This window comes from Pteropus medius, unplaced genomic scaffold (assembly GCF_902729225.1).
Source record: "Pteropus medius unplaced genomic scaffold, Ma_sr-lr_union100, whole genome shotgun sequence".
NCBI lineage: Eukaryota > Metazoa > Chordata > Mammalia > Chiroptera > Pteropodidae > Pteropus > Pteropus medius.
In genome coordinates, this window is record NW_024341894.1 from 2233869 (window position 1) to 2258153 (window position 24285).

Below are 24285 nucleotides of genomic sequence, written 5' to 3' on the forward strand. Positions count from 1 at the left end.
AAGCTTATATATAATTTATACTTGTTTTCTTTATTAAATGTTAGGGATCAAGGTAGGGGGTGAACTTTCATCAAGTCATTTGCATGGAGCCCTGGTTATGCCCTGGCAGTAAGTGGGGCCTGTAGCGTGAACCACCAGAGTAGGGTTGCCAGATGAAATATAAGGCACCCAGCTATATTTGGATTTCAGATATAAACAACAAATAATTTTGAAGTATAAATATGCCTCAACTATTGTATAGGGCATCTTTATACTAACAAAAATTATAAGTATGGAGGGGAGGGTTCATGGGAATCTTTGATCACACTTCAGGAGCCAGATTCCTTCCCAAGAGGCTGGATCTCCATGGATTCTCTGAAAGGGAATTCCCACTGGTGGAAGTAGGAGCTTCATCCCTAGGAAAACTTCAGGGAATTTGCTATTAGGCTGAGGCTGAAAAGGTTTTGGTAAGTGGGGAAACAGCATACAGTGAGTGTTACAATCTAGAGTATAGCATGCTCTAAGTCCCAGAGGCAGGAGAGAGTTTGCCATGTTTCAGAACCATTGAGAAGACAATGGCAACTAAGGCACAGGAAGAGAAAGAGAGAGAGAGAGAGAGTATGTGTGTGTGTGTGTGTCTGTGTGTGTCTGTGTGTGTCTGTGTGTCTGTGTGGGGTGGTGCTCAAGAGGACATATGGTCAGGGAACTGTTTGGGGACCAGGAGTTCAGGAGTTTAAGAAATTAAATTGAATGAGTTACTACCCAGTTCCTGAATTAGTCATTTTGCTTCCTTTCTTAATGGGTTTCATTACAGACATTCAAGTTTCCCTAAGCATTGCCATTTTTCTCTTATTATTTGTTTGTTTATTTGTTTGTTTGTTTTACAGTTCTTCTCTGTTCAGTTAGCGAAAGGTTGTGAGATGGATAGGAACAGCAAGAGTCAATGATTATTTAACAAGTAATAAACTGACTGCAGTCAAATGAGCTTGTCATTGGAAGTCTTATTCTGCTATCTGAAGCGAACATGGCAGAGCTCATTTATTTAATTAGAAGCTGTTTTTATTGGAATCCTTCCAGGAGGACAGTGGATATATTCCATGGTGTTTCAGGGCTCCTTAGATTTCAGAGGTCTCACAGATAGAAATTAAATAAAAGAGGACAGTTAAAATCAAACCCTGCGAACTGTTACTTTCTCCAAGAGTGTCTGTTGACTGCTTCCTTCCCCTTCAGCTGTCTGGGGATGGAGACCTTTATCCTCAGAACTAGGCAGAAATAAATTACATAAAAATGTACCAAGTTCTTTTGGTGTTGTTCCCAGATTTAGAAGACACACATCTTGCCATTTCTTGATTAATTACTACGTGGAAGTTGCTGAAAGGCAAGCTTGGCCCAACAAAATGAAAGGCTCACATGTGATTGTGGAAACACTGCCAGGCTGAGTGAGGAGAATCTGGGTTTTAGTCTCAAGCACAGGAGTAATTATTTGTGGGAACATGGGAAAGTTGTTCGCCATCACTGGGCTTCCATCTCCTCATCTGCAGAATGAGAAAGGAATCTTTATGTGTCCTTTTAGTGACTCCACCATGAAATCCTAGGACACACTGATAGGAAGGCTGTCCAAAGAGATGAGGCCAGGCAAGCCAGACAGCAAGGAAAGGCCTTCGAATGATGGAGATGCTGAGTAGAGTCTTATAGTACAAGGGGAAAAAGGAAACTTTACAAATTTATTCTGAACAAATAATCACAGCCGTAGGCAAAGACTTACTCAGATGAAGGAGATGATGCTAGGAGGTTTTTTAGATAATTATTATTTTGACAGTATTAAGAAGTTCATGCGTGTGAAGACGTGATGTGCTTGGTGCAGACCTTGTTTCTAGGAACAGCGGAGTAGATTATTTAGCTCAATCCTCCCACTGAAAGCAACTAAAAATATAGATTTTTTTAAAAAATCTTCTTAAAAGCACCAAAAAGATGACAATAAAATAAGGAATCACTGGATTAAAAATAAAGGGAAAACGAAAACCTAATGAGATAAGCAAGCACAGAAAGTGCTTTTGATCTGAACACATTTGTTGATCCTCAAAATTAAAGCTTGGTTCTGGAAGTCTCAAGAGGTGAGGGGGATAAAAATCAAAGCCCGGGCCACACACAGTGAGGCATTTTCTAGGACACCCTTCCCATAACCAGCTGGGACCCCAAGGGCTTCATCCCTAGGATGAGAGTGAACCAGAAGTGACACAAACCGTAGAATTATGGCCTGGTTCCAGCCCTTTGGTTCCTCTTCTAGTTCCTTGCTACTCAAAGTGTGGTCATTGCATCTGTATCAAAAGCACCAGGGAGCTTATTAGAAACTCAAATTCTGGCTTTGCTCCAGACCAACTATATCAGAATCTATACTTTAACACAGGCATCCCCAACCCCTGCCAAGGACCAGTTTTGGTCCATGGCCTATTAGGAACTGGGCCTCACAGCAGGAGGTGAGTGGCAGGCAAGCAAGCAAAGTTTCATCAGTATTTGCAGCCGCTCCCCAGCACTAGCATCACCTCAGATCATCAGGCATTAGATTTTCATAGGAGCACTGGTCCCTGGTGCCAAAAAGGTTGGGAACCGCTGCTTTAACAGTATAGAAGGTAGAAGCAAACCCACATTCTCTCAAGAGAAATGTTCTTTCATTATATGCCTCAAATTATTCCTGAAAATGAGTTTTCTAATACAATTTCCAGTAAAAAGTCAAAGATAACAAGTCACAGAAGGAAATTAGACTCCATAAGAGAGAACCAGCAGAAACAACAGGCAATAAAAATAGAACTACAGAGACTTCACATGGTAGAATTATCAGATATAGTCTATAAAATAATAATTTATATTCACAATAGCTATGTCTGAACAGGATCATAAAAAAAAACCTGAAGATGTCTACAATGGCTAGTAACCTATAAAAATTAGCAGTAGATTTGAAAAACAACCATAGAAGTGTTTAGAATGATTCCTAAATCTCATCCATTTGTGGATGACTGGCTTGGGGTAGTAAGCTACCTCTCATTAAAGGTGTATAAACAAGACTAGAAAACTGATTATCAGGATCAAGTCTCCTTTTGCTGCAGATGCTATACTCTCGTAAGAATGGGATATCATTGGTTAGGGTTCTTGGAATCCTTTCTAGCTTGACTTCTCTTTGTGTAGGCTTGAGAATACTGTACAAGGTTGCTAGATCACTCACTGCCCTGGGGTAAATAACACCATGACTGTGTAATGCTTACAGAAAGGTAGGGTTCGTTTTCAGAAATTCCAGATGAAACAGAGATAGCCTGTCTAAGAGTGCAGTCAGATGCTATGGATCCAAGCGAAGTTTATGATGTGTGAATCAGACCAATTATTTGTACACTTCTGCATGAGTCTTCGCAAGCCTTTTCCGCTTGCAAACATTCTCAGAATTTCATAATCTTCAAAAGTAAAAGGAGAAAACACGGGGATACTTTTTTTTGACTCTCTGACCTTCTTGGTTCTGTTTATACTCTCTTGTTCTAGGCTATATTTTCTGTACATCTTCACTTCAGAACTCATACACCCTAATTTTTGTGCATGCCACGGGCTTATTCAAGTTCCTGTTTTCCTTTGGTTTAGCCTCCCCGGCTTCTCTGATCTTCTACTCCTTCTTGGGGCTCTCTTTTTGGAAATCACGGTTACCACTCCAGGGCTACTAAATCACTTTCCATTATATCATTTAATTTTCACAGTTCAAGATAAGCATTTTAATTATTCATATTTTATAATAATATGCATTCATTATAGAAAAGTTAGAAAATGCATGCAAACAAAAAGAAGCAAAACGATTTTACCACCTCTAATTTTACCACCCAGAGATAACTTTACCATTGTTAACATGTGGTACACTTTCTCCAGACATATTTTTACAGATTTTTTTTGGGGGGCGGGATGAGAATTTTTGTACTGATCATATGATTTTATAACCTGTTTTTATTCACAAAAAATAGATAGTGCACCTCTTTCTGTGTTAGTAAATAAACACCTACAATATGATTTTAATGTGCGTATAGTATGGTCATATAATAATTTATTTAGCAAAACTTCCATTGTTGGGCATTTGAATTAATTCCAATTTTCACTATTAAAACAGCATTTTGTAGCTATATTTTTGTGCTTATCCTTAATTATTTCTCCAAGATAGATTCCTTGATGTGGAAATGGATTTATACTTCTGATTTTGACAAATCTCCCCTTCAGAAAGCTTTTACTATTTAGACTTTAAACAGCAATGTGTGAAAGTGAATATTTCCCTGCACCCTAACATTTAAGTATTATTGTTTTTATCATCTTAGTTTATTTCAGAAGCAGCCTTTTATTGCCATTTTAATCTGATTATAAATAAGATAGAATCTTTACTCTTATGTTTTGTTTTGTTTTGTTTTTTTTTATGTGAGTTAAACCGTCAGTATTTGGTATATATTAACACACAGTTTGGCACATAAAAACACATATTAGCATCTTTATCATCATCATCCTTATAGGTAGCAGCCACTGTACATTGCAAATATGTCCCCAAAATTTGTCATTTTCTTTTAATTTAATTCATTTTTAGTATATTAATTTAGGCCACAGAGAGGTTTAAATTTTTTATGTGAACAAACTCATGAACCTTGATCTTTATGGTTCCTGACTTTAGTTGCATGTTTAGAAAGACCTTTCCCACCCTAAGATTATATAAATATTCACCTGAGAGTATTTTTATGGTTTCATATTTTACATTTAAATCATTAATACATCTGAGATTTGTTTTCATATGAGGATGGGATAGAGATAAGTGGCTTTTCATAAAAGGCCAAACGGTTTTCCTACTCAACGTTTTAAGTATTTTTCAAAAGGAACAGAGCAGAGACATTTTTGAATCGAGACTTGTGAATGGCTATATCTCTGAGTGGAAAGGAATTAATTACTGCATGTCAGAAATCAGCATGGGGCCAGGGCTATTAAACATACTAATGGCTTGGATGGAAGGAGAGCTGCAAAGCAGGCTGCAGGCTTCTTTGTCCAATGGTGATATAAGTGGGTTACTTACAGCCCAAGATGACAGAGTGAGGAAAGCCAGACGGCCTTCGGTGACGGGGAAGGGAGCAGCCATGGTGTCAGCAGACAGAATCACGTCTGGTTGTAATCTGCCTGCAACACTCACCCGACTCCTTGGCCCTCGCTATGAAGACTGGAAAGGGAGCAGAGGCCCGAGAAGGGCCAGAATCTTCAAAAACAGCGTTCCTTCATGGCCAGGCCTGGGAAGACCACACCCAAATGCTTCTCCAGCTAATACCTCTGCAGCCGCTTGTGGTCAGGGTTCTCTTCCACCATGGCCGCCCCCTTTACTTTTGCTCCATGGACTTCTGGCTTCTGCTTCTGCTCTCCTACATCCCCCAATGTATTGTTTTCTTCAAAGCACATATTTTATTATTAAAATCATTCTTCTCTAGGCTTTTTTTTTTCTTATGCTGTATGGCAGATAGTCCCATCGCTGCATGATTTTCCCACCTTTAAACTGTTTTTCATAATGCTATACTTTCTGAAATTGGACCTTGGTTTTTTTCATGGGCGAGAAACATAATGATACTATTTGACAATTACAACTTGTTCCTACGTGTTTTAACAAATCTCTGAGTAATACTGACAGGTAGGTGGGCAAGATAGTGTGGACAGAGCCCAGATTTGATAAGGGGTTTGTCCGAGGGGCACAGTGAATCAGGAGCACGTCTAGAATGCTACTCCAGGGGTCCGGGCCCCACTTCCGCCCACACCTTCTGAGGCCCCTTTCCTGTTCAACTTGATGGCTCTTGAAAGTCCTGTGATTCCACAGAATTCTAATAAATTTCTCTGTTGTAGCCCCAAGCTAGGTTTTTAAGGGGACCAAAATAACCGATTCATACTCAGTCTCAGCAGGTTCACTACAAGAGTAATTTTTACGTAGTCCCTGTATACAAAATGAGAGGTGGACAAGGAGAAAGCATCAACCACAGTCAAACCGTTGGTCGGGGAAGGCTTCACAGAATATCATGTCTGGGCAGGTAGGTTTAGGCCTGTTAGACCAGATTTGCTTTGGAATCTTTAAAGGACATCTGTTGTCCTGTCCCGCCTTGCACCTGTTCCCCACCCCATTTTCTTTTCCCCTCCCCTACTCTCAATTCATGCAGTTTCATCCCCTGACCACAGGTATAGGCTCAGGTCTGGGACCTGCATTATTCCAATGACACTCAACCCTTGAATTTTAATACTGTTAGGGGCAAAGATGCCAGTCTTTCCATAGGGATATCTGAGCTTATGACCATCTTGTTCCTGTGAGGGGAGAGCTGAGAGGATAGAGAGGGGCAGACTGAGTCTTCAGGACATCATGTAGGATCTGAATCCACTCATCCCTGAAAACAAATACCTTGAGTTTTACAGTCATGTGAACCAAGAGGTTCTTTCTCTTATACGTTTAAACCAGTTCGAGTTGGGTTTTTGTCCCTTGCAACCCAGAGATCTTTGAGTAATACAGTCTCATCGAAATTCAAGGCTGTGTGTCTTTGGCAGACAGAAATGGTGTCTCAGCACTGAGGTCCTCCACCTCGCAGGTCCTCCTGCTCAGCATTCATGAAATGATTGAGTCCAGGATTGTCCTGCTTTCCAAACTGTCAATTTTTGCTCCTTGGTGATGTGAGATTCCAGACCAGCTGGACTTTCAGGGTAAATACTGAAGAATTTCCTTTAAAGTGAGTGGTCCTGCTGCACAAATCCCACGTGAAGGTCATAGATGATGGCTAGGGAACTCTACTGTATGTACTTCTAGAATAGTATCCCCTCCTTCTTTTGGAGAATAACCCCTTCCCCGACTCTAGCCATGTAGTTTGAACGGGGACTGACACGGCCATGTCAGAAAAGCGATTAGCCTGGAGCAGACACCTGCCCAAGGATGGGATAAAGAAAGAAGTTTCAGATATTTCCAACAGTGGAAAGATCTAGAGCCACAGTTGACCATGTCCCTTGTACTGCGGAAGAAACAGAGAGAACTTGGCATGACAGATGAGGGATGTGGGGATAGGTCAGGTGAGATCAGGTGGGTTTCTATTCACACATACCATTTGTCCTTGAAATGCTACTATACTCCTACATGCCTCTTGATTAAATGAGTCTTCTAATAAGTCCCCTTGCAAATGACCAAGCCAATTTAGCTGAATTAAGTGTTTGTCATTTGCAAGCCATTGGGCATTATATAGCTGCCGAACTCCCCAAGACCAGGCCAGGTTCCACTTAACTAGTCACCCATTAGATCACCATTTTGCAGCCCTGGCTCACATTAGAAATACTTCGGGAGCTTTTAAAACACAATGGTACCCAGCCTACCTCAGAGACTCTTACTTAACGGATGTAGAGGACAGCTCAAGTAACATGTGTGTTTTTAACCTCTGGGGTGATTTTAATATGTATCTAGGCTGGAAAACCACTGCAGAGACAAAGAACTCACCATACTTGCCCATGGAATGAGATATATAGCAATAAGGTTGTGAGGGAAAGACCATTCGCTGGTCTTGGCATCTGAAGGGCCTGATCCAAGCCCTGATTTAGTCACTAATTCCATGACTGTAGGCAAGTCTGTTAACCAAGACTCAGGTCCCCATCTGTGACCTGGAAATAATAAATATTGCTCTGTCCTCCTCACAGAGGTCTCATAGGGACCAGATGTGAAAAAACCTAGAACTCTAGGAAACCAAAACCTGCATCTCCTAGAGCAGAGGATGCACATCTACTTTACACACTGCTCACACAGTGTCAGGGACACAGTGTCTTTGCACCTTTCCTGAGGCTCAGGACTGAGAGAGGGCAACTCCACCTCAGCAGAGGAACACAGCAGAAAATGGGTCTCTAATCTGCTGTTTACACAGAGTGTGTCCTCATTTCCCCCCCACCCCCCGCCTCACCCCATCAAATCTCCTGAGGAACACCTCAAAGATTCTTTGTCAACAGCCAGCCACCTATCAAGGCTACTTAATGATCAAATCAGCCTTCCTAGGCCTTTTCCTAAAGGATTTTAATCTCTGTCCTTGTTCTCCCCTGGATTTTTTCCCACCTCTCATTGGCTTAATAAATGCCTTTCCAAAAGGCTTCAGCTCGGCTGGAAGTATACTTGAACAGCAATTCTAAGTCCTTATTAGCTCTATAGTGATCAGGTGAAGGAATAATTGATCTCAATCAGGAACACCTGGTTTCATAATTGCACAAATGATTATAATTCAATAATAAAAGTCAATTTAACTAACTTAATTCAGATTGCTTTAACCTCTCGCAGACAGTTGAGAAGTGAGGAAGCAAACAGGGGCAAAAAGGAAAAAGGAAAAAGAAAAACAAAGCTCCGTCTAAACTGCCTGATTAAATAAGGGCCAAGTGTAATCGATTCATTTCACCCCAACCATACCATGGATGCTCGCTTCTGGGCCTTTGTTCATTGTATTCTTTATCTGTGGAATGTCCTCCTCCCATCTCTATACTTCCAAACTCTATCCATTTTTTTTCTAGATCAAGCTCAGGTACCACCTCCTTCCCCTCTATAAAGTTTTGGAGTGCCCGAGTTGGAGGATATCCAATTTCCCCATGGGACTCAAGTGAGATGATGACCAAGAGAAGGAAATTAGTATCCATTGAACAGCTATTGCAAGTCAGTCAGACATTTATTTGTGGTGTTTCAAATAATCCTCACAGAGAAGTGAGAAACTGAGGCCTCAAGAGCTGAATGCTTTGCCCAAAGTAAAATCACTAGAGAGCAAAGAAGAAACAGGATTGGAACTCAAGTCTTCTGGATTTCAGAGTCTGTGCTCTTTGCCCACCGCCATGACAGACCCTCAGCCACCCAGTGCTGGGGGAGGTCAGCTGCTGCCACTTGCTTCTGAACCAGGAAGAATTTGGTTAAGAGGTTGCCAGCCAGATAAGTCCTTCTCTGTTGGCTTCTACCTCACAAAAGTAACTATCCCCTTACTCTCTCCAACTGAATATTAGTTTAAGAGGATCAAAGGTGGACTTCAAACACTTGTTTTTTAATCACTTCAACCTTGTGAATACCAGAGACTGAGCTTCAAGAAGTATGGCTTTGGGATCAAGGAGAGTATGTCTGGCTAAGGACCAGAGATGGGGGATGTCCAAAGGCTGGTCCTACTTCTGCTTTTTGAGGAGAAGGTGGGGGTGGGGCTTTGCTGAGCTGTGCTGGGTGGGGAGGGGGAGAGGAAGGATTGTGTGAGAACTCATTGATCCACCTCTCCATCAAGTAAACTGATGGAGTGCCTACCAGCCCCATGCTGGGAATGGGGATTGTGAGCTTACTACTGCTACTACTATGATTATCATTAATGCCAATAATATCACTCACCATTATTGAGTATCAGATACAATGCTGAGGATATATATGCATCATTCCATTTTTCTTCACAGCCCTATAAAGTAGGTATTAGTATCATTTCCCCCTTGTACAGATAGACAGACTGAGGTTAAGATTTCAGCCATTTGCCCTGGGTTACAGAATTTGTTAGTGGTAGACAAAGCTAAGATTTAAACCCAGGCATCTGGCTTTAAAGCCTGAGCTCTTAACCAGTCCTCCATAGAACATTCCAGTTTGTCTCAAGGCATGGCTCTGCCCTCCTAGGGCTCATAGCCTTGTGGGGGGACATGAGCATGCATCTTAATAATAATAATTCAGTATGAAAGTGCCAGTGGGGAAAGGGGGCAGTCAGAACCACCTCAGGTTAGGGGGACGTTGTGCTGCTGATAACAGCAGCAATGGGCCTTCCTCATCCCTAGGCAGCTGATCTGTCCCCATCTGGAACGGCCCCTCTGTGGCCTGCAAAGCAGAAAATCTCTGTGCAGACTCTTTGATACACTTTGACATGGGCTTACTTGCCAGTTTCTGAACTCTAGCCCTCACGGATAATGTTTCTTTTGAGAAGCAGTCGTTATTAGATGTGAAATCTACTCTCTCCCCTCCCCCACCGTGACTGTCTAGTTTTTAAAAAGTAATTTATATTGATTGCAGAACAATGAGAAAATGCAGGTAAACAAGAATTCTTTAAAAGTTCCTGGAAATTCCATCACTTACAGACAATCGCTGGCAGGTGTTGCTGTGTGTTCACCCAAACATTGTCCAACAGTCATGTAAAGTGTACATGTTAACATACTTTTCTTTTAGAAGGATGTAATCATACTGCAATTCTGTTCTGTAACTCGCCTTTTTCATGTAGTGATATATGGTGAGTGCCTTCCAATAGGATCCCACTTTCAAAGGTTTCCGAACCTTTGCAAGCTTTGAAATCTGCAGCATGGCAGTGTATGGGTAACAATGCATAGGAGAGATAGCAAAGATCGAAGCAGACAAGCCATGGTTGTTTGAGCTCCATTCTTCCCTCCACTAGCTAGGTGGCCCCTCTAAACCCCACTGGTCTTATCCATCCGCTGGGAATATGCCCTTCCCTCTGCAGGTCTCCCAGGACTGGAGTGATAGCTACAAAGTGCTGGTGTAGATTTGCAACAAACCCTTAGAACTTCCTTGCTTCTCTGCCTCACTTTCAAGGATGGTGTGGACAGCTCACCTTGACAGGGGAAGAGCTGCGTGGTTTTCCAGTGATTCTGATAGTGACTTTCCAGAAGGCAGCCTTTGCTTCAGGAGTACCCTTTGCTTCCACCTGCCTCCAGGTGCAGCCAAGGTTTTTATAGACCAAAATGGTGAAAGACACTCCACCTCCAGCAATGAAATCCCAAGCAGTACCTGCCCCACTTCCCAGGAGCCCACCACAGCTGGAGGACTGGACTGAGAACTGAATTCCGAACTGTTCCTTCTCCCCTCCAGCCAATTCATTTGCGGTTTCCTCTTCCTGAAGTATTCCTCCTTCATGCTCCTATGCCCACTTGCCCATTCCCCAGACTTATCCTTCCTCATCCTTCAGAACTCAGCTCAGAGCTCAGGGCCTTCCTCACCCTGCAAAACTAATTTAGGTGCTTTTAACCCCAAAGCACTTAGTACTTTTAATTACCACAATAAATTTTCATTTCCTTTTAACCTATCTCCAAAGTGTGAGCTCCTGGAGGAAGGGATTGTTTTCTATTATTGGCCCAGAGCTGAGCATATAATAGGTGCTCAGTCAATTTTTGAGAACTGAATGACCGAACAGACAGTATATCTTAGTCTCACCAGGACCACCTCAACCTCATTCGTGCTTCTGGAGAAATTTTTTTGGAGCCCAGAAATCCATCCTTGCTTTCTCCTGCAGCTGAACCGTGGGAAGATGCAACAAAATTAAGGTTGGCAGGCCTGCCCCACGAGTTCCCCCTCTCCCCAGCAACCCACGTGGAGACGTTATATCTACCTCTGGGAACATGTACCTTTTTTCAGGAGGCGAAGCCAGACCCATGAGTGACAAGATCTTGGACTTCTGTGCCATCTCTGCTCTGTTGACTTCCTGGCTTATCTTTTCAAAAGCTGCCTGACACTGGTTTATTTTCCAAGTGAAAGTGAATTTTGTTAATGTCCTAAGAACTTTGTGATTGTCCTAAAAATAAATAGCTATGTCCCACACAGATTCTACCTGGGTATCATCAAAGTTGAATTAGAAATAACTGAGCTTACCTCATTCATGCATACATTCATTGATTCGGTAAGCATTTATTGAGTTCCCATTATGCCCTAGGTACTGGACTAGATGCCAAAAATCCACATTCTACCTACCTAAAGCAGACACTCCTCTGAAATGGATCCCACTGGCTGAAACTTCACCTAAAGCCATTTCTTCTATTGACCAATTTCTTAATGACCAGTTTGCCTAAAATTCAGCTCACTTATGTATCTTTTAATCTGTTCATATATTCTGGTCCTTTTTGCTCTTTTTTGGCACTGAAAGATTTATTTTTGGAATAAATTCATTTTAGAATTCTTCTATATCAATTAAGATGTAAAACCTTTTGTAAAAATTAAGTGTACAAACCAAACTGAGGTGTGAAGACTGGAGTTTGTATAATGGGGGGCTTTTGATACTTTTTGCAGTCCATTTGCCTGATTCTGTTGGAATAGGGACATTTATTCTTGGTCAGGGGGTAGATTTGGAGGGAGTATGTAAAGAAGAGAAATCCTGGACTCAGACATTGTCTAATCCCTCTATGGACCTAAGAGATAAACCCTAGAGGTGAGGGAGGGTGCAGGCTAACGTGGAGGGATCATGTTCACAAAAAATTGAAAGGCTTTGCATACGCAAGGAGCCCACCCCAGAGCAGTGATGAGGCCACTCACTTTATCCTTCTGTATCAGAGGCAGAGCGTGGCTTTAGGGCCACACTGAAGTACCCTGGGCAGTGGAGCTATGTGGAAGGGAGATTTGAGAGAAAGGCCAGAGAATAACATAGCTGGACATGTTATAGAGCACATGTGAGGTAGCCCTTAGGACCAGCTGGGGCCATGGCTGCTGAAGTCCACTGGTCATCCAGGTTGGGACTAATGGTCACAAGACTTAGCCATTAACGTCACTGGAACTTCACTTGTATCTCTGAGCTCATGAGGCCTGAGCACATTTGAGTTCTAAGACACCCTCAAGAACAGAAAACAACTTCATGCTGCACATTGGGCAAATATTATGGGAAATATAAAGAAAGTCGAAAGTGCCTGATTTTAAAAGTAAGGAAAAAGTTATGAATTTGACCTCAAAGGCAAAGGAAATAGAAGCAAAAATAAATGAATGGGACTACATCAAACTAAAAGGCGTCTGCACAGCAAAAGAAAGCAACAACAAAACAAAGAGGCAACCAAATGAATGAGAGAAGATATATGCAAACAATGCCTCTGATAAGGGGCTAATACCCAAAATATATAAAGAACTCATATACCTCAACAACAAGAAAACAAACAATCCAATTTGAAAAATGGGCAGAGGACCTGAACAGACACTTCCCCCAAGAAGATTTGCAAATGGCCAATAGACATATAAAAAGATGCTCAACTTTTCTAGCTATTAGGGAAATGCAAATCAAAACCACAGTGAGATGCCTCTTCATACCTGTAAGAATGGCTATCATCAACAGGACAAGGAATAATAAGTGTTGGAAAGGTTGTGGGAAAAAGGAACCCTCATACACTGCTGGTGGGAATGTATATTGGTACAGCCACTATGGAAAATAGTATGGGGGTTCCTCAAAAACTAAGAATAGAATAACCATGTAACCCAACAATCCCTCTTCTGGGTATTTACCCCCCAAATTTGAAAACATTTATCTGTAAAGATATATGCACCCCGATGTTCACTGCAGCATTATTTATGGTGGCCAACACATGGAAACAACCCAAAGTATCCTTCGATAGATGATTGGATAAAGAAGATGTGGTACATATATACAATGGAGTACTACTTAGCACAAGAAAAGATGAAATACTGCTATGTGCAACAACATGGATGGATCTTGAGATTATCATGCTAAGTGAAATAAGCCAGACAGAAAAGGTTGAGAACCAAATTTTTCACTTATATGTTTGCTATAAAACTGAAAGCAATGAATGAACAAGATAAACAAAAACTCATAGACACAGACAACAGAGGGGCGGGCAGAGGTAGATAAGGGTAAAGGGGGTCAAATGTATGGTGATGGAAGGAGATTTGACTTTGGGTGGTGAACACACAATGCACTATACATATGACATATTATTGAATCGTACACTTGAAACCTATATAATTTTATTAACCAATGTCACCCCAATAAATTTAATAATAAAACAATAAAATAATAAAATAATTCCAGTGAAATTTCAGATACCTAATATCATTAATAGTAAAAACTCCATGTACCTTTAAAAAAAAAAATAAGGAAAAACTCATTTTTAAAATAAGAAAGAAAGAAAGAAAAGAAAAGAAAAAAGAAAGAAAAGGCAGTAGATGGATTTATTAAGCTAATTGACCAAGGAGCCACTGTTTGCCTTCAATCATGCTTGGCGCCCCCTTTGTCGAGACTCTGGAAACAAGCGGAATGAAGGACTTAGGAACAAGACTCGGGCTCCCATCTGGTCTCTGCATTGCCAAGGAGAAGAGTCTCAACAGCTCTTGGCAAGCTCAGGGCTGTAAGATCTGTGGCTGGGGCAGGGCAGCCTCTCCATGACGGCAGAGAGCAAAGTTTGGGCTGCGGCTGAGGCATGGAGCGTGCAGAGCTCTGCTCCAGATTTGACCTTGGACTCTGGCCAATCCTCCTTGTGCACTGAGATGAGACTCAAGGCAGACACCCCTCATGTAGGCTGGGAGAGAATTCTCCTAGGAACCCTCAGCCTGGGGGGGGTCAGTTGTCAAAACCTCTAGCTACAAAGGACCCTTAGGGATTATCTAGTCCAAACCCCTCATTTCCCAGAGCAAGTTGCTGGGGCCCAGAGGGGAGAGGAATTTGTTCACTGTTACTGGGAATGTCAGTGACGCAGTCTCCTCCTGCTGAGTTCAGCCTAGGACACTGAACCCTGACGGGGACCCTGGCTTTCCATTGGGCTCTTCATGAAAATCAAAATAATCACAGCATTCAGTATTTTCCAGTCACTGGAAAAGTCTTCCTTTGTTAAATCCGCAAAACATAAACATTTGCTAATCAAAGTATTTACCCACGTGATACTCAATTAAAGCAATATTAAGGGAAATAAAATGTGTACATGCTACTGACCACCTACACAGGATTTATATCACATTCTCTTAAATGAGTGTTAAGTCAATGGAAATTCTCATCGGCTGGGATTTGAACAGCAGGGAATTAGCAGGAGCCTTTAGGAGGATTTGATAGAGCAGGAAAGGGTCAGAATCAGGAACCAAGAAACCCACCTTCTCTCTCAGCTCTGCCTTTCAAGGGCCCATTGACCTTGGAAAGTCCTCCAGCCTCTCTGAACCTCAGATTCTCTCTCCCTGAAATGGGATGATGTTCCTTGCAGAGCCCAACCACCTTCCTCCCAGCCCCCAGGGCTATTGCACGGATAATGTGAGGTGGCCCTTTGAACATTTGATGCACATCACAGTGTTTTCTAGCTGCCTTCAATCTGAGCTAGTGGCTGACCACAGAAAGGAGCGGTTAAGTAAAGCAGCTCAGAAGTGGCAAATGTAAGGGGACAGGAGGCCAAGTTCTTGGTGAGATGGTTGCAATCACTGGAACTACCTAGCTTGGAAGCAGTGAAGTCCTGCAAAAGGCGAAAGGCACATAGAGCCAGATGGACCTTCCGATTCTGGCTCTTCCTGGCTATGTGGCCTTGGGCAATTCATGTGAGTTCTCTTTGCGGAGCTATCATGAGTATTAATAATAATAATAGCTGTCAGTTATTGAGTATTTATTATACTTCAGGTATTGTTCTAGGTGTTGGGCCTATATTAACTCATTTAAGCCTCACAACAAACTTCTGAGTCAGATTTATTTCTATCCCCATTTTTACTGATAAAAAAACACAGGCAAAGAGAGGTTCAATGACTTGCTCAAGGTCACACAGTTACTAAATGATAGAGTCAGCCTTTGAATTTGAGCATTTTGGCTCCAGAATCTATATACTTAAGCTCTATATAGATGGTATTAATTTCCTGTGGCTGCTGTAACAAATCACCACAAATTCTACAGCTTAAAGCAACATAGATTTATTTAATAATTCTGGAGGTCAGAAGTCCTAAAACTGAGGTATTTGCAGGACTGCTTTCCTTCTGGAGGCTCTAAGGGAGAATCTTTTTCCTTGTCTTTTTCAGTTTCTAGAGGCCACCTGCAATTCCTTGGTTCATGGTCCCCTTCCTCACATCACTTCGACCTCTGCTTCCATTGTCACATTTCCTTCTCTCTACTCTGACTTTCCTGCCTCCCTCTCATAAGGACCCTTGTGATAATCCAGGATAATCTTCTCATGCCAAAGTCCTTAATCACATCCACAAAGTCTCTTTTGCCATGTAAGATAACATATTCCCAGGTTTCAGGGGTTGGAATATGGACATCTTTGTGGGGCCACTATTCTACCCACCACACAGGGCTTCTTGAATAAATGAGAAAAGGTTTGTAAAGCACTTATCCCAGAGCTGGGACGTAGTAGGTACTGATGCTGATGCCGATGATACTGAAGATATGGCCAGCTGACAAAGACTTGCTGGCCAGGTTCACAGCTGTCAGAAACCTGTCTCCATTGACATGCAAAGAGTTCCACTGTGCACTGAGGCGGACAATCCCCTGACTTAGTTTAGGCTTCCCCAGAAGCAGACCCTGCGAAAAGGATTCCAGTGCAAGTAGTTTATTTTAGAGGTGATCCCAGGAAACAGGGATGTAGAGAAGTAAGACAGGCAAGGTGAGCAAACCAATAAAGGATGTCATCAAGCTAGTTACCACTGTAGACAACTGGAGGTCAATCATGCTGGGATCTGTGGGCGACAGTGCAGAACCTCACCTCAGAGTTATCTTGCCCAAGGGGTGACAGAGCTGGAGTGTGGATATACCAGCTCCCAGTTGTCTCTGTTGAAGTTTCTTCCAGAGAGGACAGTGGAATAAATTCATCCATCTGCACGCATGCATAGGGAGTACTCTGGTGAGCAGGTGCTGGCAAGTGGAAGTCAGGCTGCAGGCACTGAAACGATAAAGACGAGAGGCTGGGGCTGGGGCTGGGGCATCGGCAGCTCCTGCTCCCCAACCTTTGTTTCCTGTGGAGTAGCTGAGGTCTCGGAATCTCACGGAGCCCAGATAATGCAGAAAGTTTAAGAAATCAAGGAGTCAGCGTCTCACCAGGGGAAGATTAGAGAAGTGCCCGGAATTCACAGCTAGGACTGAGGCTAGTGGAAGACATTGCTCTCCAGGGTTCAATGCCTTTAGGACTGTGGCTGTGTGTAGGACAGCCTGGGGTGACGGTGGCTGTGCACTGAATCCCCATGCCCCTCATATTGCCACGTACCTAGGAAGCTTATATCCACTTCTTATTTTGACTACCATGTGGAGTTACAGTCCATCTTTCGAGTAGTCTTTTCAGTAATTTGTATCAGTTTATTAGGAAATTATTTTCCTGCCTAGTTGTTTGAAAAGCTTTCTGGCTGTCTAGATTTGTATACAAATCTAAGGCATACCCTTCTCCAGGTGAATGGAACAAGTCTCTCTATAACTTGCCATCCAGGCATCCTCCCTACTCTTCCCTTCCTCAGCCCAGTGCATTCTGGCTTTTACTCTGGCTCTCCATGGAAACGGCTCCCGCTGAGGTCACCAATGAATTCTGAATTCCCAAACCTAAGGACCTGCCTCACTTACTCAAGCTCCAGACAGCTTTTGATGTCACATGCCTTCTCCCTCCCTCTCTTCCTTGTCCTCCCTCCCTCCCTCCCTTCATTGGTCAGCCCCTGCCTGAATGCTTCTCAGTCTCCTTCTCTGAGTCCTCTTCCTCTGGCTACTCCTGAGGTTGGTTCCCCTGAGGGTTCATTGTTGGCCCTTCTCCCTTCTCACACTCCTCCGTCTCCTTGAGTGATCTCACCAGATCCACAGATTCAATGACCAGTTATTAGCCAGCAATGCCCAGTTTCTCCAGATCTCTTGCTGTTTCCCAAGCCACATTCCTGACCCCCTAGATCCGTATGGTCCACCCCTCACCACATAAACATTGCACTCAGCAGACCCCACTCTGACCTCACCTCCCCGCCACACACACACCAAACCGGACCCTCCTCCGAGGTGTCCCATCTAGGTGAATGATACCTCCTTGCCGACATCACTACACAAGACACCCCCACACCTAGTCAGCAGGTCCTGCCTCTGTTATTTTCTTATAAGCAGTGCTTACATTTCCCTCTACTGCCCAGCTGTTGTTGTTGTTATTTTATAATATGGTAATTCTTCAGAACAGAAAAATAAAGAGAGAGAGAGAGAGAGAGAGAGAGAGAGAGAGCAAGGTCTCATCTGTGATGTAGTAAAAAGAGCAGAATTCAAATGCGCGTTCTGTCTTTTAGAGACTAAAGTGGGCACAACCCATTCGGTCATGTGCCTCAAATGAAAATGACTCCTTCAACTTCCTGGGCCAGTCCCGAGTGGTCTGAGCATAACCTCATTCCCCATCTAAGTAAATGGTTCAGAAACGACCAATCAGATGGAAGATATCATTGGGGGCAAGAGTAAGGGGCTGGCTCCTGATGAAGTTTTCCAGAGAGACCCAACAAGAGATAGTCTCTCTTTTTCTCCCCTGTGATTATGTTTGGACAACAGGCCTGGCACTCCTGAGGCTGTCTTGTCACCAGCTTGAGGACAAAGCCAGCCCAAGCCTGGCAGAGAGGTGGAAAGAACTCAGGTCCTTAATGATATCCTTGAGCTGTTAAATCAACTAAACTTGAAGGCTGCTTTATCCTAGACTTCTGATTATATTAGAGAATAAGAGTCCTTTATTGTTTAAGCCAGTTTTCCAGTATATTCACCAAAGCATCTGAAGTGATATGTTACCTATGTGACTTTGGATAAGCCACCCCACCTCTCTGAGCTTTGTAATAATTTACCCCAGCATACTCTCGATGAGGATCAGGGAAGAAAATGCACATGAAAGCACTTTTCAAACAAACTATATAGTGCTGGACAATTTAGGGTATTTATTATTATTATTATTATTATTATTATTATTATTATTATTTAAGCTTTAGTAAATGTGCATTGGCCAAATTGGGTCTGTTTAACAAAACTCTTTGCATTATTGCTTTATTCAAATCTTGGCTCTACTTTGACCAAGCAAATTCAGCTTCATTTTTCTGGAGCCATGGTAGCCTCAGAACAATGTACAGGTACTCCTCCCTCCCCCTGTCCTGGCAAACTTCAAGTGCATCCCATACAAAGAAACAGAAGTGGCCCAAAGCTTGCATCATGAGAAAACTGCCCCAAAAAGGAAAAACAAGTTTCCTAGTTTCCCCTGGAAAATAAGAGCCCAGAAACACCTGAGAAGAAGTTTAGGCAGTCCGAAGTCCATAGGATACCAGGTTCCTGAGGCTTACTCTGTTGCCTCATGTCATCTGTGCTTACCAGGTGATACATTTCTCTGGAGGAAGTGTTGTTCTGAGGGTTTCCAAATAGCGCCTGGGCCATCTGTTCCTTCTGAGTTTCCTGCAACATAAGGAAGCTCTAACTGATGAACCTTCACCTTTATCCTTCTCACTTTTTCTATAAACATGTGTGGATCGGGATAGACTGTAACTTCTCTGTTCACCTGTAGTCCAAGCCCCTCAACACGATGCACAGACAAGACAGAAAGGGCTCAGGGCCCCAAGAGGAGTGAGCACAGTGATGCTGGAGAGAACACCTCCTGCTTGGCGATGGCTCCAACAACGTGGCTACCAGCTGTTCCTTGAAAAATGGGGAGACTGGGATACAGAGAGAAGAAGGGGAGGACAAGCTTGCAGGAGAAGAGAGCAGTACAAGGGTGTTGGTTAACCAGTGATGGTGTGGACCAACGCCAACCAATCTATGACCATTTTCCTCTAGTCCACAGTGAAGGTGAGGAGAACAAGGACCAAGAGTGGGTTTTGAATAAAGCTAACTTATTCAACTTGAAGGGGTTTTTTTGTTTTGTTTTGTTTTTTTCTGATAGGATAGTTTTCTTACATTTTAGGTACTAAAGTGTCTTTCTTTTTTTTTTTAAGTAAAATGATTGTCATCATCAATGTCTTGAGTAGTGGTCATAACTATTTTGACTCTCTCACTTTCCGGGCACATGAGAGGATTAATCTTCCTGACCTCCATTTCAGTTAAGTTTGGACAAGTGACTTGTTTTTAACAATGAAATGTAAGTAGAAAGAACATGTCACTTCTGGGCAGAATTTCTGAAAGTCAGTGGACAGTCTACCTCGATCCCACTTTCCTGCCTCAGAGGTAATAGAAACGTGTCATGATGCAGCCTATGTCAGCCTGGCTCCCCCAGTGACTATGACCCAGCCAACCTCACTGAGCTCATAATATAAGTGGAAAATACACTTTTGCTGTAAGCTGTGAGACCTGGGGAGTTATTTGTTCCTACAGCACAGTCTAATAGAGTAGCTGTTTATTTTTTTCATATCATTATTTAGTAAAATGAAATGTTGCCAATCTTATGTTGATATTCCTTTTTTTAAAAAAAACTATTTTAACTGTATTTTCTCCCAGGAAATAACCTTCTTGGACATTCTGACACTCTAGTAACCAGAGTGTGGAATGTATCCAGTTTAACAAGAATAGTTCTTAGGTCAAGGGCCACAATATGGGCCCCTCAGGGCCAATTCAACCAGAGTCACACCTGTTTTATCTGTGGAATAAATGAATGAATATACCGCACTTCCGCATAGAATTTCTGCACTTCTGCATAACCAAAGAGTTTTATAATTGAAAGAGTTAAAAGTGTATGGCAGAGACTATGCTAAGCCCTGGGGACACAACGACAAACAAGACAGTCACAGACTTCTCATTTATTAACATGTTGTCTATGGTTTTCAGTTTTGTGGGACGTGGAGGTATCTACGTAGGTAAGATATGGGGGTTGAGGTAGAGAGTAACAGGACGGGGACCTACTTTAGATAGGATGGCCAGAGGGGATAGCAGGACCTGATCGTGCAGGGCCTTGCAGGTCCTAAGGAAGTGAATAAAGGAGAGCAGTAGTGACTGAAGCTTAATAAAGCCACTTAATAAACACTCCAACTTAACACAAGCAAAGCAGGGATCCTGATGTCCATTCACTCACTGCCCTCCTCTGCCTCATCTTTCTCGTGTCATGAATGCCAGTTCTACTCTTCAACATGCTCAGGCCAAAAACCATGGGGTCTCTTCTACCCTAGATGTGATCTGCCAGGGAATCCGAGTGCTCTGTCTTCAAAACACACTCTCAGTCAGACCACTCTCACCACCCCATAGCTGTGAACTTGGTTCATAACAGTAGCATCTCTTACCTGGACTGTTGTTCTAGTCTCTTAACTGGCCTCTCTGCTTCTACACTTCACCCAACATCCTTTTCTCTACACAGCAGTCAAAGAGATCCTTCAAAACTCAACATGAGACTATCGTCTGCCCCACACCTACAATGGCTTCACACCTTACTCAGAATGAAACCAAGGCCCATGCCATGGCCTTCAAGTCCATTGCAATCTAGCCCCTCACCAGCTCTCCAATCCTATCTCTACTTCTCTTTTTCTCGCTCACTTGGCTTCAAGCCCACAACCTTCTTGATAGTTTTAAACATGCCAAGCATGCTTCTATGGTGTGATCTTTGCACTTACTGTTTCTTCTCTCCGGTTATCTGTTTCTTGTGGTTTGCTCCCTCCCTTCGCTTGGATCTTTCCTCAATGGTCATGTTCTCAGAGTCTGCATCCATAAACACTCCTTTCTATTATTTCTATCTTCACACCTGTTCATTTTTCTTCATAACATGAATTGTCACCTGACAAATTACGTATTTATTTTTCTAGGCCATAGGTTGGCAAACTTTTTCTATGAAGGGCCAGATGGTAAATATTTTAGGCTTTGCAGGCCATACGGTCTCCATCACAACTGCTCGATTCTGCCGTTGTAGTGTGAAAGCAGCCATAGACAGCACATAAATAAATGGGCATGGCTGTGTTCCAATAAAACTTTATTTACAAAAACAGATGGCAAGCTGGATTTAATCTATGGGCCATAGTCTGCTGACCCCTGGTTTAGGCACTTGTTGTCTACTTCCCTACTTAAATGCAATTCCAGGAGAGCAAGCTTTTGTCCTTTTTGTGCAATACTCTCTGAGGCACCTACCAAAGTGCCTGGTATGTGATAGGCAGTCCATAATTATTTATTGAATTAATTAATTCACTGATGGATTACCAAGCTCTTGAGGGACTTTGATTTTAGGGATTGGCTAAAGAGTGTGGACTTTCTGCTTTAAAAAAGTTTGAAAAATGTCTTTGCCAGTTTTAACGATGTTCATGACTGTTGATTGACAGATCTTCGCTGCAGTCTGCAATTCTGAGAATGGAGACATTTTGAGACAAATGACAGCCGTTTGCTCGTCTCACTGTTTACTCCTCTCGTAAGAGCACTGTGTGATGCACATCGCACATTGAGTTGGATGTGTGATATATCAGACCGCTGCCAACAAAAACACATCGAAATAAAATAATCATCTCTGCAAGCAAAGGCCTAGGGATGACACTCTTAGACACCCCTGTGGAAATAAAGGGGTGTACAGCTGCTCTGCAGGGAAGAGAACTGAGGACCTACCACAGTGTTGGGCATGGAAGAGAGATTAGCAAAGGCTGAAAGAGTTGTGGAGGGGGGAGGTCGACTTGAGTCAGGCTGGAGGGAATAGGTGGAGCCAGATAGAAGGAGGACTCTCATTTTCTGAGATGTGATGGGCCAAGGTGTGGGGCTGACCATGAGCAGGATGTGCTCTTGAATTCTGAAGGACCTAGTTAGAGAAGATTGTTTCTTTAAGGAGAGGGGGTTGGATATGAGGGTCTGGACTGTGGACAGCCTTGAAAGCCAGACTGGAAAATTGGCACCATTTGGCAATGGGAAACCACTGAAGATTTTTGAGGAGTCGGTTGTTATGGTGATGAAAGTTCATCTGCTCTAAGGTTGAGAAATGGAATGAATGAGCAAATGGATGTGATTAAATGAGGGAGGGGGCGAATCTCAGGTGAAAGAGTCAGAACTGAATCATGAGGGCACTGTGGAACTGCTAAAAGGTTTTAAGCAGAGAGTGACGTGATCATATCTCTCTTTCCAGGTGAAATGGGAGTGAGGGCTTGGAAGGAGTGGGCGAGTCTTCAGCGTAAGGACAGCAGTTGGAGTGTCGCTCCTAAGAATGTCCCTCTTTTGCACATATGGTCAACTATGCAGTTGCCTCTTGTGTTTACCTCTGCATCAAGTTGTCACCAAGTCAGCACAGTACGTTTATTCGCTAAATCCGGCAACCCCACTTGGGTGCCACTTCTTCCGTGAAGCCTTCCCTAATTTCCCCACCTGGAAGGGAACTAAATCCTCCCCAGAGCTTTCACACCCCTTCAAATGTTATCCTCTAATTGCATTGATCACTTTTTATTTTAGCACCAGATTCTCTGGATTCAAACCACAGCTCTACCACTTGCTAGCTCTGTGCCTTTGGACAAATCCTTTAGTCTTTCTGCACCTCTATTTCTTCATTGATAAAAATGGGGATAATGATAATACCTTTCTCTGAAGTTCACTGTAAAGATTTAATGAATTAATATGTGTAATAGGCTTAGAACAGTGCCTGGAATATGGTGAGCTCTACATAAGCAATGGTTATTATTATTATTACTATGTATTAGAGTTATTCGTGTCCATGTCTATCTCCTACAATAGATCTGAGCCTTTTGAGGACAAGGACTCTGCCTTATTCTCTGTGTTTTCCTCAGTGAGTAACAAGATATATTCACATAGTATGGGCTCAGTAAGTATTTTAGAATGAATCAATAAATAATTAATGAATAAATGAATGAATACAACCTGTAAAGTGGAATTTAACTATGATACTGTAAACAAAGTATTAACTGTATCCAAAGATACTTTGATCTTTAAAAGGAAAAATAAACCACGTGGGTAATAGAAGGAACCTAAGAATCCTAGTACAAAAGGAACATGGAGCAAACCCTGCAGCGTTTTGAAACTGCAGAGTTTCAAAATCCAGCTCTGTGCCTTGATCTTTCCACTGAAAAAATGAAGAGATTTGATTAAATGATCTTGAAAGTCCTATCTAGCCTTACGGTTACAGTTCTATTATTGGGATCACTAAATTCTCAAGAGTCTTGGTTTTTAGTGACTACACCATTAGGAATTTCCTAGAAAAATGAGTGGAAGAATTTTTTTAATTGAAAAAATACTTCCAAAGGACGCTCAGTTCTAGGGCATAGAGAAAGATCTTATCGAACTCAGTGAGTGCTCATGTGCGAAGTGGGTCCTGTTTCCTCACCTTAGTTAGGACTAACACATCCGGAAGAGAAATTCTGTCAGAATTATGTACAGAAGACATAGTTATCCCAGAGACAGAGGAAGCTTTAAAACATGGATCAAACCAGGTCAGAATTTTCCTGGGAAAGGAACATTGGGCAGCACCAGCTAAACAAATCCAAGTTCACTGGGAAGTTGTTGGCACATTAGGCTGTGCCATTGCAAGTCTTTTGGGGTTCAGCATGAGAAGTGAAGACTCTGTGATTTCTAAAGACACTTGGGGTTGTGGCAAAAGGGGAGCCTTAAACTGATGGCCCAGTCTTTTAAGTCTCTCTCTGCACCCTCTTCAAGTCTTGGGCACCATCTTCCTGTATGGCTATCCATTGCATCACTGGATATTAAA

General features: G+C 42.5%; 1 long non-coding RNA gene across 1 annotated transcript in view; it reads left to right on the plus strand.

Moving 5' to 3' along the window:
- Window positions 1-5330, plus strand: part of LOC120597190 (uncharacterized) — a 308055-nt gene extending 302725 nt beyond the window's left edge. Inside the window, exon 7 of the long non-coding RNA XR_005651352.1 lies at window positions 5059-5330. This is a non-coding gene — a long non-coding RNA (uncharacterized LOC120597190). The remainder of the gene's footprint in view (window positions 1-5058) is intronic.
- The last annotated feature ends 18955 nt before the right edge of the window (window positions 5331-24285 follow it).